Source organism: Aquarana catesbeiana, linkage group LG02, assembly GCF_042186555.1.
Source record: "Aquarana catesbeiana isolate 2022-GZ linkage group LG02, ASM4218655v1, whole genome shotgun sequence".
Taxonomy (NCBI): domain Eukaryota; kingdom Metazoa; phylum Chordata; class Amphibia; order Anura; family Ranidae; genus Aquarana; species Aquarana catesbeiana.
In genome coordinates, this window is record NC_133325.1 from 84,042,685 (window position 1) to 84,062,616 (window position 19,932).

A 19,932-nucleotide genomic window follows, 5' to 3' on the forward strand; every position below is an offset into this window, starting at 1 on the left:
TCAGACAAATGGTGTCACTCTCATGGGAGTGGGGCCCTGTTTCCACTTGTAAATATTTCCAGGAATGGTTATTTGCTAGGATTGTGTACATACAGTAACTTGAAAAAGTATTCATACCTCTTGAAATTTTTCACATTTTGTCATGTTACAACCAAAAACGTAAATGTATTTTATTGGGATTTTATGTGATAGACCAACACAAAGCGGCACATAATTGTGAAGTGGAAGGAAAATGATAAATGGTTTTCAAATTTTTTTTACAAAAAAAATTCTGAAAAGTGTGGCGTACATTTGTATTCAGCCCCCTTTACTCTGATACCCCTAACTAACATCTAGTGGAACCAATTGCCCTCAGAAGTCACCTAATTAGTAAATAGAGTCCACCTGTGTGTAATTTAATCTCAGTATAAATACAACTGTTCTGTGAAGCCCCCAGAGGTTTGTTAGAAAACCTTAGTGAACAAACAGCATCATGAAGGTAAAGGAACACACCAGACAGGTCATGGATAATGTTGTGGAGAAGTTTAAAGCATGGTTAGGTTATACAAAAATATCCCAAGCTTTGAACATCTCACAGACCACTGTTCAATCCATCATTCGAAAATGGAAAAAGCATGGCACAACTGCAAACCTACCAAGACATGGCCATCCACCTAAACTGACAGGGCGGGCAGGGAGAGCATTCATCAGAGAAGCAGCCAAGAGGCCCATGGTAACTCTGAAGGAGCTACAGAGATCCACAGCTCAGGTGGGATTAGAGGTGCATTCCACAAATCTGGCCTTTATGGAAGAGAGGCAAGAAGAGAGCCATTGTTGAAAGAAAGCCATAAGAAGTCCTGTTTGCAGTTTGGAAGAAGTCATGTGGGGGGGGGGGGGGGCAGCAGTCATGTTGAAGAAGGTGCTCTGGTCAGATAAGACCAAAATTGAATTTTTTGGCTTAAAAGCAAAATGCTATGTTTGGCTGAAAACTAACACTGCACATCACCCTGTACACACGATCCCCACTGTGAAACATGGTGGTGGAAGCATCATGTTGTGGGAATGCTTTTCATCAGCAGGGACAAGGAAGCTGGTCAGAGTTGATGGGAAGATGGATGGAGCCAAATACAGGGCAATCTTAGAAGAAAACCTGTTAGAGTCTGAAAAAGACTTGAGACTGGGGCAGAGGTTCACCTTCCAGCAGGACAACAACCCTAAACATACAGCCAGAGCTACAATGGAATTGTTTAGATCAAAGCATATTCATGTGTTAGAATGGCTCAGTCAAAGTCCAGACCTAAATCCATTTAAGAATTTGTGGCAAGACTTGAAATTTGCTGTTCACAGATGCTCTCCATCCAATCTGACAGAGCTTGAACTATTTTGCACAAAAGAATGGGGAAAAATGTCACTCTCTAGTTGTGCAAAGCTGCTAGAGACATCCCCAAAAAGACATGCAGCTGTAATTGCAGTGAAAGGTGATTCTACAAAGTATTGACTCAGGGTGGCTGAATACAAATGCATGCCACACTTTTCACATATTTATTTGTAAAAAAAAATATGAAAGCCATTTATCATTTTCCTTCCACTTCACAATTATGTGCCACTTTGTGTTGGTGTATCACATAAAATTCCAATAAAATACATTTAAGTTTTTGGTTGTAACATAACAAAATGTGGAAAATTTCAAAGGGTAAGAATACTTTTTCAAGGCACTGTATATTAGGATATATTGCTGTGTTTACTTTACACCCCTTTTTGTTGCTCTCGGCTGAGGGTATACACAACTTCACCAATGTATATAAGGTTTATCTTTCACTAATATTGCTTTAATAGTAGATTTAATTATAGAATGTTGCTAGAGTGTCATATTTTCCATGCTGCATAATCTAATGTCTTATCTTATCATATAAAATATTAGATAGATAGTTAGGATATAGGATTATTACTCATTGTGTTTTTTTCTCACTACTATTGTAAGGTATGCCACACATAATTGTAAATACAGTTTCATATTTGTTTGTTATTATGTGAAGTATTATTTGTAATTGTATATCGGTTATGTTCACCCACATTTGTTACTAAATGTTCATCCTTCCCCTTATCCCTCCCTATCCACTTTTTGCCAGGACATCCACTCTCAGGATTGAGAGTATATGTTTTTTTTGTTTGCAAACTCTGAGACGTTGTTTCCTTGGCAGGGGGAGATAAACAGGTTCTAAACAGGGCTGCTAATAAATCTAGTTGTGCTAGGTGGTAACTAGCCTTGCTAATTGGTAGTCATTGATCCACTGATTTCTGTCCTAAGTCTGAGTTCAATTTGTAGTCTCTCTCTTCTGTCAATAGGTGGCACTGTTTCTTTTGGCATTAGGATGATGGATTACAGTGAATTCAGGTGATGAGTAAATAAGTTGTCTCAGCCAATTAGCAGGAGTTTCTTTTGGCCTCTTTGCATGCTGGGATAGACTATTTATTCGGGAGGAGTCAGGTTATCGGGGTTCTTCCAGTCTGGGGCTGTGGCCTGGGTGGGTGTCAAACAGCTCCTGGTTGCTAGACCTAAAGCCTGAGGCCTATCCAGGAGTCCTACTGGCTGCTAGGTCTACATGAGGCCTATCCAGCAATTCAAGGGTCAGCGAAGGAGGAGCAGCACAGGTTAAGCCCAAAGCCTGGGGCGGAACCACGTGTGTTAGAGGCTCAGCCCGAGGGGAGCCTGTTCGTTGCCAGAGGTAAAGGAGAAGCAGAGACCAGAGGGACGACCACTCCTGTGACCAGAGGCCAGTTTGGAAGGGATGAAGTTCTGAAGGAGTACCAGAGCAGACGCTTCACTAGCCAGGGACGGTGAAATAAGTGGGAAAGCTTCAGTGGAGACTCATCTAGGAATACGGCGGGTAGCTGTAAATAAAGCTTGAAGATAAGTACAGCGGTTAGCTGTGGGTGAAGCTCGAGGGATCCAGCAGGTAGTGAGAACTCTAGTGATAGACGTCGAGCTGAGCTTGAGGATCTACAGTGGGATACTGTGAGTTGAGCTTGAGGATCTACAGTGGGATACTGTGAGTTAAACTGGAAGATCTACAGTGGGATTACTGTGAGAGAAGTTGTTGCTATGGGAGACAGCAGTTGCTACAAGATACAGATTACTGCATTCAGCCTAAAGGTCCTTTTTCTGTATTGCTGTCTGCCTAGTTCTATTTTTGTCTGCAGAGTTTGCCTAATTGCTATTGCATTTGCCTAAGGGTTTCTTGTGCCCTAACTCTCTCTCCCACCGTTCCTGTTAAGAGAAATAAAACTTTGTTCATTTTTACAAAAAGTGACTGGCACCCAATCTTTCCACCTTGCACCACATCCATTATGCCTAGTAACCTGCACTCTGAGGAGGAATGTCATTTCTCCCTGGCTCTTGGGGTCACCATCAGGCCCTTGGAAGTCGGGGAGACTGCTATATAGGCGCTTACCCCCTTAAATACAAAGTAACCACTATAGCTATACAGTGCCGCTGTATTTGGGGGATCTTGGTGCATAGGAACAGAATCTTAAAGGCATAGCTGTGTCTTCAATACCCTATGGCAAAAAGCAGTAACTTTTTCTATTATAAACCGTTAATTTTTCAAGATCCTCTATAGCCTTATTTCCCTCCCTGCCTTTAATCACATTTGTTGGGAAGTCACAATTAGCTTTGAACAATAAGAGTTGAACAATAACTTATAATAGTAGTACATTATTTTTTTTAAACTTTCTCTCGTGATTTAAAATATTACAAGGAATTCACCAAAGCACGTAGGGCATCTCCAATACATCATTATAATACACAGATTCCCAACTGTATGACAGCCGGTTTTAATCAATACCTTTTGATTCATGAGTCTCATTAAATATTTCCAGAACCTAATTTTAAGAAGATAATATTTAGTTTTATCACCATCATGCTGCTGAGTTTTTTTGCTATCATGTTAAACGATCCTAAAATAATAGATCAATAAAATAAAAATGAATGTACAATACAGTATGTCTTTACCATCTACACGGTACTCCTCTAGAGAGAGTAAGCATCATTTTCCGCAGAACGGGTCACAGCGGAATATTAATACGTTTGGTGTGACTGTGTTTCCACTACATAAGTAAACACTGTTTTTCAACATTTGAAAATCTATTATAAGAGAATATATCATTTATTTAAATGTTATGCTCTCCATCAAAACTTGCTTCTGGTCAAGCCAGCCAAAATTTATTTTTCCATTTTTGGTAGATGTTAGCGCAGCTTTTCTCAACCAGGGTTCCATGAATCCTTAGGGTTGCTCCAGAGGTTGCTAGAAGCTTCTTGGCCAATAATCAATTTCTGCCTGCCAGGGTAGTTACTTAAAGGAGTTGTAAAGGCAGAAGGTATTTTATCTTAATGCATTCTATACATTAAGATAAAAAAACCTTCTGTGTGTAGCAGCCTCCCCAGCACCCCCTAATACTTACCTGAGCCCCATTTCTCTCCAGCGATGTCCACAAGTCCCTCGGCCGTCCGAGACTCTTCACCTGATTGGCTGAGACACAGCAGTGGCGCCATTGGCTCCCGTGGTTGTCAATCAAAGCCAGTATGCCAATCAGGAGAGATAGTGTGCGGGGCTGAACGGCAGCTCCATGTCTGAATAACCAGGCGGAGCTGAAGCTTGGCTCGGGTTCCCCCATATCAAGCTGCTTGCTGTGGGGGCACTCAACAGGGTTCCAATGCAACAATCTGGTGTGACACTATAAAAAATATTGTGCATATGTAAATGACAGTGCCTGCATATATAACATATGTTAAAACTTAAAACGCTAATCTCCTTCTAGTGATACCCTCTAATGAATACTAGTGCTGGTGCACTAAAAGTCCATAAATCCTAATAAAGTTAATAAAAATAATAAAAAGTGATAGGTGCTCTTCAAAAGCCATCAGTTACACAAAGGGGCAAACATTATCTGGACTTAAAACCAGACCAGTGGAGTATTCTTGAAGAACTTTCCACTGCTCTGAAGCCCTTTGAATGCTGCACTGTATTCATGAGTGGCCAAGAATATGTTACTCTATCATTTATGCCTGCACTGGTGAAGGGGCTGTTGTGGTCCAATGAAGGTGCTTCTTTTGAATCATCTCCGCTGAAGAGCTTCCAAGCCACTGCAACATACCAACTTCAAAGCAGATGGAAGATGGATGTTTTTGAACACGTCCCAAACACCATAATCCTTTCCTCTGCCCTGGACCCAAGATTTAGAAGACTAAAATTTTTATCGCCAGATCAAATCATAAATGTGCAGGCAAAAGTACAGACAGAGGCGCTTGCTTTAAGAAGGGAGATGGTGCAGCAGGAAACAAACACCACTTCGCCTGTAACTAGAGTTGCTGAGCCTTCAACATCTACAGCATCTCATTCTCTACTCAATGCACTCCTTGAGTATGGGGGCAGCAGTGAAAAGGAAGAGGGGCAACTTGAGGAGGATATTCATACAAAAGTACGAAATTAAGTTCAGTCTTATTTTGCTGAGAAGCCACTTCCGAAGGAGGGAAACCCTTCGAATTGGTGGGAGGGTAACCAAGATAAATATCCTACTTTGGCAAAACTTGCAAAATCCTTCTTGTGCATCCCAGGCACCTCCACTCCATCATAGCGCCTCTCTTCTGCTGCAGGCAACATCGTTTGGAAAAAGAGAGCCAGCCTTAGTCTCGAGCATGTTAACATGTTAACTATTTTGTACACAAGGCCAGCTTAATTTCTAATCCCATCTGTAGAAATTCAAGGATCCTACCTATGACATATTTCCTGGGGTGCCAACCCCTGGATTCACACCAGGAGACATATCTATAATATATGACTCTGGAGCCCGGCTTCCTAGCATTAACCAAAGTAGAAACTACTGAACCTGACAGCCCACGGTCTTTCAGAATGTGGGTCTCAAAAGCCAAACCGTTATATTTAGCGTTTGTAAGGTATAGGATGGAATACCGGACCTTGCGAGAGAAGGTCTGGCCGCGGTGGTAGGGTCAACGGGTCCCCTACCTTCATCTTTATGATCTCTGCATACCATGATCTCCTGGGCTACGCCGGGGCCACAAGAATCACCTCCTTCCCTTCTAGCTTGATCCTGCGAAGAAGGCGCGGAAGCAGCAGAACAGGAGGGAACGCATATATCAGTGAAAACTGATCCCACGGAAAGACTAAGGCATCTGTTCTGCATGCCAGTGGATCCTTTGTCCTTGACACAAAGTTGTCGATCTTTCTGTTGAACCTGGATCTTAACAGATCCACGCCCGGAATTTGACATATTGACAGAAAGATGTCGGGGTGAAGAGACCATTCTCCCGGGAACAACTGTCGGCGACTCAAGTAGTCAGCTTGCCAATTCTCTATTCCTGGAATGAAGACTGCCGATAGGCAAGGAATGTTGTCTTCTGCCCAGGATAGGATATGATTCACCTCTCTCTGAGCCGCACAACTTCTCGTGCCCCCTTGATGGCTGATATAGGCCACTGCTGTGGCATTGTCGGATTGGATTATGACCGGAAAATTCCGTAATCTGAGCGTCCAGGCCTCTGGGGCCCGACGTGCTGCCCGAATCTCTAAAATTTTGATGGGCAAGGTCATTTCTGTTTTGGACCATTTTCCTTGGACAGAAGTTTCTTTCAGGTCTGCTCCCCAGCCCAGAAGGTTGGCATCTGTTGTCACCACCTTCCAGGTAACTGGTAGGAAGGACTTTCCTCTCTGAAGATTCTTGGATATCAACCACCAACTGAGGCTTTGATGCACTTTGGGGGATAAACGCATCGGGAAGTCTAGAGCTTGGATCTTTTTGTTCCAAGTTGACAGGATACTGTTTTGCAGCAGTCTTGAATGAAACTGAGCATAAGGAACGGCCTCGAATTACGCTACCATCTTTCCCAACAATCTCATGCAAATTCGAAAAGAAGGATTGTTCTTTGCTTTGACCACCTGAATCAGTTCCCTTATGGAACTGATCTTTGCCTGGGGCAAGCACACCCTCTTCTGAGCTGTATCTATGATCAGGCCCAAGTACTGCAATCTCCTTAATGGTTTTAAGGAGGATTTCTCTAGGTTGAGAATCCAACCTAGGTATTCCAGGTAGCTGACTGTGGTGACCAAACTCTGGTTTAAGCGGGCTACCGACTGATCTATCAAGAGTAGATCGTCTAAATAAGCCAGAATAGTTATCCCCTGAGCCCTTAATCTGGCTAAAGGGGGAGCCAGAACCTTTGTAAACACTTGAGGGGCAGTAGCTAGACCGAAAGGCAGAGCTACAAATTGAAAATGAAGATTTTCTATTTCGAAACGTAGATATTTCTGGTGAGCGGGGAAAATAGGTACATGTAGCTAAGCATCCTTGATGTCAATTGACGCTAGCAGTTCTCCACCTTGTAGAATGGAGACCACTGATCGAATTGGCTGCATGCGAAAAGAGCGGATATTCAAAAACCGGTTTAGATCTTTGAGAGGTTTTGGTACCGTAAGAAGGTTTGAGTAAAACCCTAACCCCCCGCTCTTCCATGGGGACCACTGATATCACATTTTGAGACAAGAGATGATCCAAAGCCAGAAAGAGAGACTTCTTTTTTCCTGGGTCGCTGGGAACGTTTGACCTGGGAAAACGAGGAGACGGGAACCCTCGGAATTCTAGTCTGTAACCTAGAGATATTGAGGAAGCCACCCATCTGTCTCGATACTGTTCCTGCCAGACTTTTGAGAACTGCAGAAGTCTTCCCCCCACTCGAGCGAGCGGGGGCGCCCCTTCATAAGGAGGTTTTAGTATTTTGTTTAGCGGGCTTTCTCCCCTTGGGCCTCTTTTGACCCTGGGGTTGACCCTGAGGTTTACCTCTTGAACTTGACAGCAGAGGCCGTCGTGACTGCCTGGAGGCAGATGCTCCTGGCACTAGAGAAGAAGCTTATTTAAAAGAAAAACGCTTAAACTTCTTCTTAAATGGTAAAAGAGAACTTTTCCCATTAGAAATTCTTTGGATATATTTATCCAGATCGTCTCCAAACAACCGTTCACCATGAAACGGAAAACTGGCCAAGAGCTTTTTGTTCGGCTGACCAATTTTTCAACCATACGCACATGTACCAGCCCGAGCATAAGCCGTGAGGCTTGGAGAATATAATCTTTAATAGCGTCTACTGTAAAACATAATGCCTCTGATATCCCGGCCAAATCTTGGGACTGCTTATCAGGAATAATCTTGAGCACCTCTTTAAACTGGTCTTTTAAGGACTGACATAATCCGATCGCTGCCAGTGCAGGCTGAACCACTGAACCTGCCAGAGAAAAATTGTTTTTAAATAAGAATTCCAACTTCCTGTTGGATCCTTCAACATTTACAGGGCAAGTCAAGTTTTTGTTCACAGAGGATATAGCAGCGTCAATTGCTGGAATCCCCCATTTCTTATTAAACTCTTCCTCGATGGGATAAAGTGTTGAAAACTTTTTTGGAGGAAAAAACTGTTTATTTGGGTGCTCCCACTCAGAATACATAAGTTTTTTCAGTAATGAATGGATAGGAAAAGCATGAATAGACTGGGGAGGCTTTAGCGAACCCAAACAAGAAGTGGGCTCATCGACTGACTCCGCTACTGGCAGCAAAAATGTGGAGCGGACCTATTCAGTGAGAGATTGTACCAACAACCTTTCCTGTGAACCCAATCCATCCATATTAGACTCTTCAGAAGAGGAGTCATCAGCCTCTTCCTGGTTCCCTGAGAGAAAAAAACGTCATCTCTCACCCCCTGTTCCTCAGTTTGAGGGTCCTGGGTAATGGACGGGGACCTATTATGCTTAGTCCCACTCTGGGATGCGATTAAGGCATCAATTTTTTGTTCCAAGCCTAAAATGGTTGAGGAATAAACCTCTTCAGTAATACATACAGGGGCTGCAGTACTAAAAGTAGCTGCAACACCCGACATCCCTGATGGCTCACTCTGACCAGCCATATCACTCTCATTGGAGGATGCCATCTTTTCTGGGATGATTTTAGGCTTCTTAGTGGCTGTAGAAGTTTTTCTAGAGCCCTTTTTTTGAGGTGCATTTACCCCCCCCCCCTCCAACCTTAGCCCGTTGCACAAAGCAGAGGTACTACCAGAAGGAACGCATCCACTGCTTGAGCAATAGTCCAGCCCTGCCGCTGCTATTAATGCTCAGCCTGATGCAATAGTAAATGTGTCAAAGGGAATGCCTGTGTCACCAAACCTCTTTCATGCCCCTCTGCTCTTGTGTCCCTCCGCAGCTTGCAACAGTAAACATGGTGCTTCTAAAAATACACTTTCCCGCACTGGAGGACGCCAACTCCGTGCTAAGCCCTGCCCTCCTCCGTCACCTACGGCCCCCCTCTCTTCTAAAAAAGAGCTTTCCTGCGCGAGCGCAGGCCTCTGATCCTATGAGATCATACTGTGAGGGGGAAAAATGGTGAGGATGGAGCCTGGAAGCCGCCGAGCAGGGCGGCATGCCATTCGTTTTTTTTTTTTTTTTTACGCTTCTTCCTCGTGAAAACGGGGAGGAAACAGCACAGGTGGGGGGTGTCTGGTGGGAAGGAAACCCCCCCCCCCGACTTACCGGAGGTCTGCTGCTGGCTGGAGGAAAGAAAGCTGCTGTTCCAGACACAGCGTGAGCTCTTTGAGGAAGCATGAGAAGGTATGTGCTCCATACAACCCTCAGTGGTGACACATAGGCATGACAACATTCACTAACTTAAAGGAGACATTCATAAGAAAATGTAAAAAATCCACTTACTTTTCCCCCCGCAGGGTTTTCTGTGGTAAAACCAACAGACCCAATCTTCACCCTTCACGGTGGGTTCCGTTAACAAACCTTAAGGAGCTGGGGACCCTTGGGGAAACCCACAATCCTGGACCTGTAATAGCACCACCGCCAGTAAAACTTTAACTTTATGGCCTTAATACCAAAAGTACTGGATCCCAGGGTCCAGCTCTCTAAAAAGAGAAGCGTTTACAGGTTAAACCTCGTTTCTTCGGACACGAGGCCCAGGTACCATTCAATTCGGCCTAAAAGACACTTTGAATGGATCTGACTACATGGCTAGCCCCAGCAAGGATTGCTCCAGTGGAGCTCAGCACAGCACATCTTTACTTGTGACCAACACCTTAGACACTGGCGAAAAAAATTAGGTACTCCCAGTAGTGGGGGGGGGGGGGTTATATAGGGAGTGGACTTTTTGTTTTAGGGCGTGCCAGTGTCCATCACCTGAAGGTGGCCTATAACCCACATGGTAACTACTATGGCTCTGTGTCCCCTGATGTATGATAATAAATTATCGTTAGTTGCAGCCCTACAACATATAATCATAAATTCATATATAACATCCAATAGTGAAAAATATAAATATTTGCAAATGAAGTCCAAATCAATTTCTTCAATGTAAATTCATAAAAAAGTCCAATCACCGTGAAAAAAAGGAGAAGAAGAAAAAAAAAAAGTTCTTTAAATGGTACTCCACCACAAAAAGTGCATAAGATATACAAACTCACCAGAGCTAAAAAAATAATCAAGCCTTATGGAAGTGGTAGCTTTCTTCCAACCAACAGCATAAATGAGAACGATCCCTCTCTCTTGGGCGCTAATCAGACATTAGGGCTCAGGAAAAACATATGGGTGATCACAGTGCAATATGTTTATTGCAAATGAACAAAGGTAAGTGGATAAAGTAATGTGCACTTACATTTAAATGTGCTATATGCTAGCACCAACATGTACAGCTTAGAATCGATAAGCACGCTGTTCTGTTAGCCATGGCATGCGTTCCAAAGCCCAGGCCAAGTCCGGATGTGACGTCAGTGGAACATGGATGCGCAACCTCAATGCATTTAGTGTAACACACGTCATCAGGAAGCTCGCCCGTCGCCATTTTCTTGGAGCCTTATATACCCCCCCTTTAATATCATTGGCTAAGATGATATGAATGGTGAAATAATCATCTGAACACTTCCAGGAATCCAGATTTTCCAAATTAACATAATTTTTAGAGTACTGCCATACATATTGATGCCCCACATTCACAACATTTCATGTAACACTAACTAAAATCATCCAATAAAATAAGGTACAGTATTGGGTATATCAATACTAATACATCAACAATCTGTTCAAATATATGAATAGCATCATTTTCAATTAATCAAAAGCCAAAAAACATATTATATCTATACATAAATAATTACACAAAAAGCAGCAACTTTATTAGGCATATAAATTAAAAAAATAGTTATAAACAATTTAAAATATTAACCCTTAGGCTAAAACTTGCCCATAGTACCATCTAGTGGACACAAATCAGATTGCACCTATAAACTAAAAATGAAAGCACCAATCCAAACAATAAATTTCATTGCTTGCAAAGGCTCTATAACAAAATCCCTGAAACGGATTCTAACCATCAATCCATCATAGAGATCAATCAATAGCCAAGAATAAAAGTAACATTAAAAATAAAAAAGGCTAATAATGGGTTGATAGTCCCCATAACATATCAAGCCAAACGGATGTATATAAACCATTAGCCCTTAACCCGAAAAGGTACTAAAAAATGGAAATGTAGCAGCTGAGGTCAATATCTATATTTTAAAAATCTATAAGAGCGGCGCTTAAAATTGATGATGTTAAAAATAGTGAGTCCAAGGTAAAGGGAGGAAGGTTCCAGTCACCGGTAGAAGTGCATGGATGTGGAAGCACACAACACCACGTGGTAAAGTAATCTGCTTACCAGAAAGCAAAACAAGCTCGGCATGTAATTTAATCCACAGCTTATCCGACAAGTCAGGCTCCACAATACAACCGCTAGAGTTAGGAACAGCAGTATCCAGATGACATTCACACCCGATATAGTTTCTCCAGGGATTCACATCAATGGTATACGCTCTCAGTAAACAGATCAACCATGCTCGATGAAAGAAACATAAGCAACCAATAGTGAAGTCAGTAATACCAAAAAAAAAAAATTTTATTGTAGTAACTTACATTTAAAATTCAAGAATGCATGCATCAAGGAAACGATGGGCTGCAGCGTTCAGTGTGCTGGTGTCAACCTGCCTTATATATGACTCTATATTTAAACCTGATGGATACAAATATCCCATCTCATGTATCCACCAGGTTTCATTCTGGGAGATCTGTTTGGGGAGGTAACATCTCCTCCAATGTTTATGGGTCTCTATTATGCATCTTTTTTAAATGACTAGACACGTTCTGATTAATGCACCCCTTCTTTATGTTATTCACATGTTCATTGATTATCTTAAACAGGGGTCTAGTGGTTCTTCACACTTATTTTAAGCCACAAGGGCCTGTAAGAAGATATGTAACAAATCTAGTATGGCATGTTATACATTTTTCAATCTGATATGTCCTGCCATTATCACTTGAAAAATGTAAGTAGAAAAGTCCGCGCTTAAGACAGTGTGAGAGCTGCTGCCTATTCCTAATTGGTACCCCCAAAGGGTCCAATATGAAAGTAGGTAAAATGATAATGGAATAACAACAGCGCTGCCCTCAATGTATTTAAGTGATATAAGCTAATAAAGTAAGTAACCCCAAACTATATATTCATGATGTAATCTCACTGAGTATGCGGAAATAACCTAAAAACGAAAGATCCAGAAAAGTCAAAAAACAAGACAGATGCCGCAGTATCACTCCATACGACACTAATAGTACATTAAAAGAAAAAAATAATAAAAAATAATATATATTAGAAATTAAAATCCTCCCAGTGAGTGTATAAATAAGTACATAGTGTAAGTGATAAAGTGAACTATGATTAAATATACAATATAGTGTTTCCTTAAAACTCAAAAGTTTTGGGACAAAAATGGCGCCAGGGTGATATGAAATATTGTGCTGGAAAATGATTAATTGGGTGTGTGTATAATATTACTAAGGTCTCCGTGTGTCATTACCATGTGTGTATAAGATATTTTCTAAAATTGCCAAAAGTATTGAGACACCTTAACACTTGTGAACCACAACAGCTTAATTGTGAACCATACAAAACTTGATAAAAAAACTTATTTGTGACACCCTGTTAGCACACTCCTGATAAGTTAATTGCAGTTATATAAAAGTGCATACAGCAACCATATATCCAGTTATAAAGGTGCATAATCAGCAGACATTAGTTCCTAAAAGGTCCGTGCAGGGGGGTCATCCATTAATGACCAGATAGAGAAGACAAAGTTCAACCCTATAAATGCTGTAGATTTTATCCTTAGGGACACACTGCAGTGAGTATATTGTATATTTAATCATAGTTCACTTTATCACTTACACTATGTACTTATTTATACACTCACTGGGAGGATTTTAATTTCTAATATATATTATTTTTTATTATTTTTTTCTTTTAATGTACTATTAGTGTCGTATGGAGTGATACTGCGGCATCTGTCTTGTTTTTTGACTTTTCTGGATCTTTCGTTTTTAGGTTATTTCCGCATACTCAGTGAGATTACATCATGAATATATAGTTTGGGGTTACTTACTTTATTAGCTTATATCACTTAAATACATTGAGGGCAGCGCCGTTGTTATTCCATTATCATTTTATCACTTGAAAAATGTTCTACCTTTATCCTTTTATCATTAGTAGTTTTACAAGAAATGCGTCTGCCACATCTAAAAAAGCCTTTCCTCTCCAAAAAAGTAAAGGGTCTCTTTGGGGGGGGGGGGGGGGGGGGGGTCCAGAACATTTTTTGCTATCCGATTTCTTATTCCAGGAGCCTTTTTATAGGTGAACGTTTTTTTTAGGGAGTATTTTATTCAGACTAATATTTTTTAACAGAATTGGCCAGTATTTACATATAATTTTTTCTACACTGCTATACTGTTATAAATGCCATCTCCATAGCTTTGTTCTTTTTTGTTTCTTGTTTCAAAAATGAATTTATATCCATCTTACCAACCTCTTCTCTTATTTTCAATGAATGTTTCTTTTGATACCCCTTTTTACAAAATCTCTCTCGCCCTTTATTCATACAATCATTGAGTTTTTCTTTAATTTCAATGTGGGGTGACCTTTTAATTTTCTATATCTGTCTCTAGCTCCAAGAATTCTTTGCATTTCTTCCTCATAATCAGTGTTTGTCAAAATAACCAACCCCCCCTATTGTCCGCTGGTCTTATAACGATCCCCTTTATCTTTTCCAATTCCCTAATAGCATACATCTCAATTTTTCCTTTACACTTATTTTCAATAAAAAAAATGTAATATTAGGCGTCCGTGAGAACTTTTCCACATCTATATATATTTCTCCATATGTTTTTCCTGGGCCCTATTGTCTGATTAGTGCCACCCAAGAGAGAGGGATCGTTCTCATTTATGCTGTTGTTTGGGAGAAACCTACCACTTTCATAAGGCTTCATTATTTTAATTCGGGGTACTTTGTCGCAGTAAGTGGGCTTAGCACTATATGACCATATAGTGTGACCAAACCCCCGTATTTTTTGAATATGTTCAGGTGTTCAGGTGTTTTTAACTAGCCCTGCAGGAAATGTCATTCTTGTATGTGTGCGCTGTAAAATATTTTGTAATATTTTGTACTTCATTATTTTATAGCTCCTGTGAGCTCCTGAACTCACAAATGCGCTTCTGGAAGAATGGTCAAACATTCCCATAGACACACTCCTAAACCTTGTGGACAGCCTTCCCAGAAGTGTTGAAGCTGTTATAGCTGCAAAGGATGGGCCAACTCAATATTGAACTCTACAGACTAAAGCCTCGTACACACAATCAGATTTTCCGACGGGAAATGTGGGATGATAGGCTGTTGGCGGAAAATCCAATCGTTTGTATGCTCCATCGGACAATTGTTGTCGGATTTTTTCCACGGACAAATGTTGGATGACAGGTTTTTAAATTTTCCACGAACAAATGTCTGTTGTCGGATTTTCCGAGTGTGTGTACACAAGTCCGTAGGACAAAAGTCCTAAGTACAAACACGCATTCTCGGAAGCAAGAATGAGCTGGAAGTGGTCGGTCTTGTAACTTAGCGTTTGTAATGGAGAATTAACATTTGTGACGTGACAAATTATGAAATCTCGAAATGCAGCGCACAATTCTCTTCTTATTTAATGGGATAATAATGAAGCTGCTTTGCTGGTGATACTGATGGAGTTATTGCAAACACATTTTCAAAGGCTTTTTTTTCTAGTGATATCAAGAATAATATTATTATGCTTTTTTTTTTTTTTTTTTGGGCAAGTTACCACAACACCATTATCCTGTAGTTTTTAAGATCAAACATACAACTATGTTGGTGTCCCTTGTCAATTTTACATTGTACTTTTTTAAATGTAACTGCCTACTCCCAAACTGTCATTTGAAGTAAAACACATAGCCAAGTATTATTCTCCACAATTTTTTTATTGTGCATTAAAAAAGAAAACAAATAAAAATTAGACATGCTATCTGCCAATAGAACTTAACCAAAAAGTGCATTCTATGCATCAGAAAATATAGAAAATATAATAAATCAAATCATTATTATTCAACCAAAAAATAAAATAAAAGCCTCATGCATGTGTCCTGCTTTTTAATATAGGGGGTCAGCAATGCCAAGAGTTGGTGAAAGCAGGGGTCTGTCATCCGGAGATAATTCCGAAAATCATCTAGATTATTCTCCTGGAGCTCCCACAGCAAAGGCATATGACATAATTGGTTACAATTAAAGCAACCAATTTTTGGTCCAAGAAATCCTCCTCCCCCTGTTCCTGGACTGGACTTGGGTTAAAGCAATAACTCCAAGGCCAATAATAACACGTTATCTCCTTCGATTCCGCAACATGTCTGGTTGACGAACGGCCATTCAGAAACAAACTGAAAAGCACGAAATGAAAAGAGCAAACTGAAAAGCGCTAAATGAAAAGCACAAAATGAAAAGCACAAGTCAACACTCACCATACTTCTACTAACACGAAATTAGCAGAAGGAGCACAAAGGGTGGCGCTAAAGAGCTGAAATGTTTTGTTTTTTGGCCAACAATTCCTTGCTGTTTGTATGCAAGACAAAATCCAGGCACACACCTTCGGACAAAAGTCAGAGGTTTTGTCTGCAGAAAATCCGATCGTGTGTACGAGGCTTTAGACTGGGATGCCATTAAATACATTTGCGTGTAAAGGTAAAGGTGTCCCAATACTTTTGGTAATATAGGGTATATTTTATTCAGACAATACTGTACATTAACCACATTTTGCTGTGCACAGCTAGTTTCCAATCCTATTTTGTGTACTACAACAGGGCAGGTCAAACCAATATAAAAACTGAAACTTTATCAAAATTTTTATTATGGTGTAATTATGAAGTGTGGTGTAGATGTGGTGGTTGCATTAGTTTTTATTTTTTTCAGGCTTTTTCCCCTTTATTTTCACCTGGTGATTATACGGTAACTCACTTCCTGTCCTACGGTGACAACACATCATAGGTTGGACTTGATGGACTTGTGTCTTTTTTTCAACCTCGCCTACTATATGTAACACTCATTCATTGCACTGTATTTATCCCTAGAACAGGAAGTCTGTTAGGACTACAACACAGCGAGGGAGGTGTTCTGCAGTCCACAGAGAGAAATGAGCAAGGGGATAAAACTGCTTCAGGCAATATGGCAGAGTTGCACAGGAAAGCTCATTGGATTTTTGGCAAAACCAGCAGGTATTTTTTGCACTTATTAAACATATAACAAAATGATTTCAATGGTATATTTAACAGACCGAAAGAGGGCAAATAAGAGAAATTAAATTTTAGGAAAACTGACTACAATACCTGACTCCAGTTCTCCTCTCTTCTTAATGTAATTGTCCTAGAGATTTTCCTTCAATGATTGGGATTGTTAAACCATGTGGCCATTAAACTGTAACTGCAGAGAACAAGTTAAAGCATTCAGTTAGCTACTATTGCTATCCAATAAACATGTAAGATGTGAGAAACTTCCTAGTGAGTGAATTAAGCCATAATGGCAAATCATTTATTTAAGTGCTGTTATCTGTGTGAAACGCGTTAACAATTTTATCTCCTGGTGCTCGCTGTGCTGTATATGCTTTTATTTGTTGATCACTACAATAAAGATTTTGGCATTCTTCCGGAGTGTGCAGCCATTCATCCATTTTTCCCTGCTGATCTCGGAGGCGAGCCGGGCAGGCACCTCTGCTTTGGAAGCCACAGAAGACTTGCAGCACTCATACCTTGAGCGGTGTTTCCTCATCATTGGACATTCAGTTAGCTACTGTTGCTATTCAATAAATATGTAAGATGTGAAAAACTTCATAGCGAGTGAATTAAACCATAATGGCAAATCATCTATTCACAGAAGAACTGCGGGGTACAAGGAACAACATCATCACACACTAGTGGATAGAGGGGTTACCACAAGCAAATGACCATACATGGTAGCTCTAATATCCAATGCACCAAATAACATTGGCGCTGGATTGATAATGACTTTAGAAAAATTGTTTAATCCAGTCTATTCCAGTTTTAATGTGCTTGAGAATGAACTAGAACTCAAGGGAGCCTCAACCTATCAACATTGGCCCATTTGAATACATGTAGAGTGTCTAGCAATTCATGGTGGTCCAAATGTGGTTGTAAACCTCAGACATTAAAAATATAAACAAATTATATCCATCTACAGTGTGTCTCAATCCAGAGCACTAAGGGGTTGATTTACTAAAGGCAAAAAGACTGTGCACTTTTGAAAGAGCTTAGAAAACGAGGGGAAGCTCTGCTGACTTCCATCATCCAATCATATGCAAGCAAAAATGCTGTTTTTTTTATTCTCCTTGCGTGTGATTTGGTATTCTGTGTAAAGTGAAGCTTTACCTTATTTACTAAGCTCTGGAGCAACTGCACTTTACAAAGTGCACAGTCGATTTTCCTTTAGTAAATCAACCCCTATCTGTCATTTCTGTCTGCTAAAGGAATCCTAAAAAAAGAAAATGAATGCAGTCACCACATTTAAAGTGGAACTTAAAGCGTTACCAAATCCAGGACCCTGCATTCACTATATCTGGTCTCCCACAGTACACAGAACATGGAAATGCAATTATTTTTGTAAATATAAACTGCTAAATACCTTTTCTCATCAGCAGTATATATCAGACTTCTATCAGTGCCAGGCCAAGTACTGGTTAAAGCTTGTAGGAGGAGTTTTCCTTCTCTTTTAACTGCCCTATGAGGCTGCATAACCGCTGACTTTCTGTCTGGACAGTACTGATTGGCCCTGTGCTGATCACATGCACCATTCTTCCCCCCAAAAAAACTCTCTAGCAATACACACCAAACTGAGCATGTGCAGAGTGCCTCCTAGGGCTCTGTTCTATTAGCAGATGGATTTGGGACTGTGGAAGAAGGGGAGAATCAGAGAAGACAGGATCAAACAGCCTTTTTACACAATGCAGAGGATTAACGCCTTAGGTTCCACAGATTTTAGAAACATGGAAAAGTGACGGCAGAAAAAGACTGAATATTCTGCCCCTTTATTTTTTTGTCTGGGGAGTATAGATCTATGTTTGTCCCAAGTGTTTTTGAAACCATTTACTGTTTACTGTCTCACTAGCTCTGCTGGAAGTTTATTCCAAGCATCAACTTTTACCCTTTCAGTAAAATAAGTTTCTAAAATTAGTTTTGAACTTTCCTCCATTTTACTGTAGTGGGTTTAGTAACACAATACTTACCTCTCCTTGAATGGGCCAAGGTCCCTCGCCAGGGCTAGCATCTTCTATCTGGCTTCTCCTGGATGACGGGATGTTCAGTCGTCCCCGCACACAGGATCTGTCCTGAAACGTAAGCTGAGCTGCACTATGTGCAGCTAAGCATGCATTTTAAAGATTGCGAGCAGACAGGTAGGTAATGTTGTTATTGGAGTCTTTAGTTCCGCTTTAAAGACAGGTATGCTGCAATTTATTAAATTTTTGCTTTTGGGTCTAATAGTGCTTTACTCCCCAACCTTAAAGCGGAACTTCAAACTAAACGGGAAGTTCCACATTTAAGATTCCCCTATTCCTCTAACAAACCTTGTTTTGGCTAGGCGATTCCACCACAAGTTGTTCCCCCCACTCTCCTTTCCCTTCCACAATCTTTTGGGACACATCACAGGTCCCATAAGGCTGTGGAACCATTCACAAAGAGCAGAGTGACTCGCATATGCGCACTCGGAAGCCGGCTGTAAATCCACAAAGAGTCACAGCTGGCTTCCCACGCTAGACATGCTGGCGCGGGCACCGGGGAACCAGCTAGGGGGAGGATGGCCTGGATTGTGGGACAGGTAAGTGTCCTTATATTAAAAGTCAGCAGCTACAGTATTCTTAGTTGCTTTTATTTTATTTTTTCTTTCTAGAGACTGAAGATACACTTTAAAACATAAAGAAAAGATATTTTAACAATGTGGCTGAAATTTTCAAACCTCATTGGGCTGAGAATAACTGTCTAAATAACTGTAATTTAAAGGGGTTGTAAACCCTCGTGTTTTTTCACCTTAATGCATCCTATGCATTAAGGTGAAAAAACACCTGGCAGTCACTGGCCCCCCAGCGCCCCCCTCGTTTTTCTTACCAGTCCCTTCATCTCTTCGGCGGGGACGCACTCTCCCTCTCTCCACGGGGTCCCGGCTCTTGATTGGATAGATTGATAGCAGCGCAGCCATTGGCTCCAGCTGCTGTCAATCAAATCCAATGACACAGACACTGGGGGGTGGGGCTGAGTCTATGTCTGTGGACGCAAATGCTGGACTCGGCAGCGTGCCCGCAAGGTAACCCCCTCGGGAGAGCGCTTCTCCTAGGGGGTTATCTGATGCGGGGAGGAGCCGCGAGAGCCGCTGGGGGACCCCAGAAGAGAATGTTCGAGACCACTCTGTGCAAAACGAGCTGCACAGTGGAGGTAAGTATGATATGTTTGTTATTTTAAAAAACGAAAAAACGATCCTT

At 41.1% G+C, this 19,932-nt stretch overlaps 1 long non-coding RNA gene across 3 annotated transcripts in view; it reads left to right on the forward strand.

Moving 5' to 3' along the window:
* Window positions 1-19,932, forward strand: part of LOC141126999 (uncharacterized) — a 115,639-nt gene that overhangs the window by 66,887 nt on the left and 28,820 nt on the right. For 2 of the 3 annotated variants that reach the window (XR_012241476.1, XR_012241474.1), the window contains exon 3: window positions 16,520-16,663. The exons of the other annotated variant lie outside the window; for it this stretch is intronic. This is a non-coding gene — a long non-coding RNA (uncharacterized lncRNA). The remainder of the gene's footprint in view (window positions 1-16,519; window positions 16,664-19,932) is intronic. 3 annotated transcript variants of the gene reach the window in all.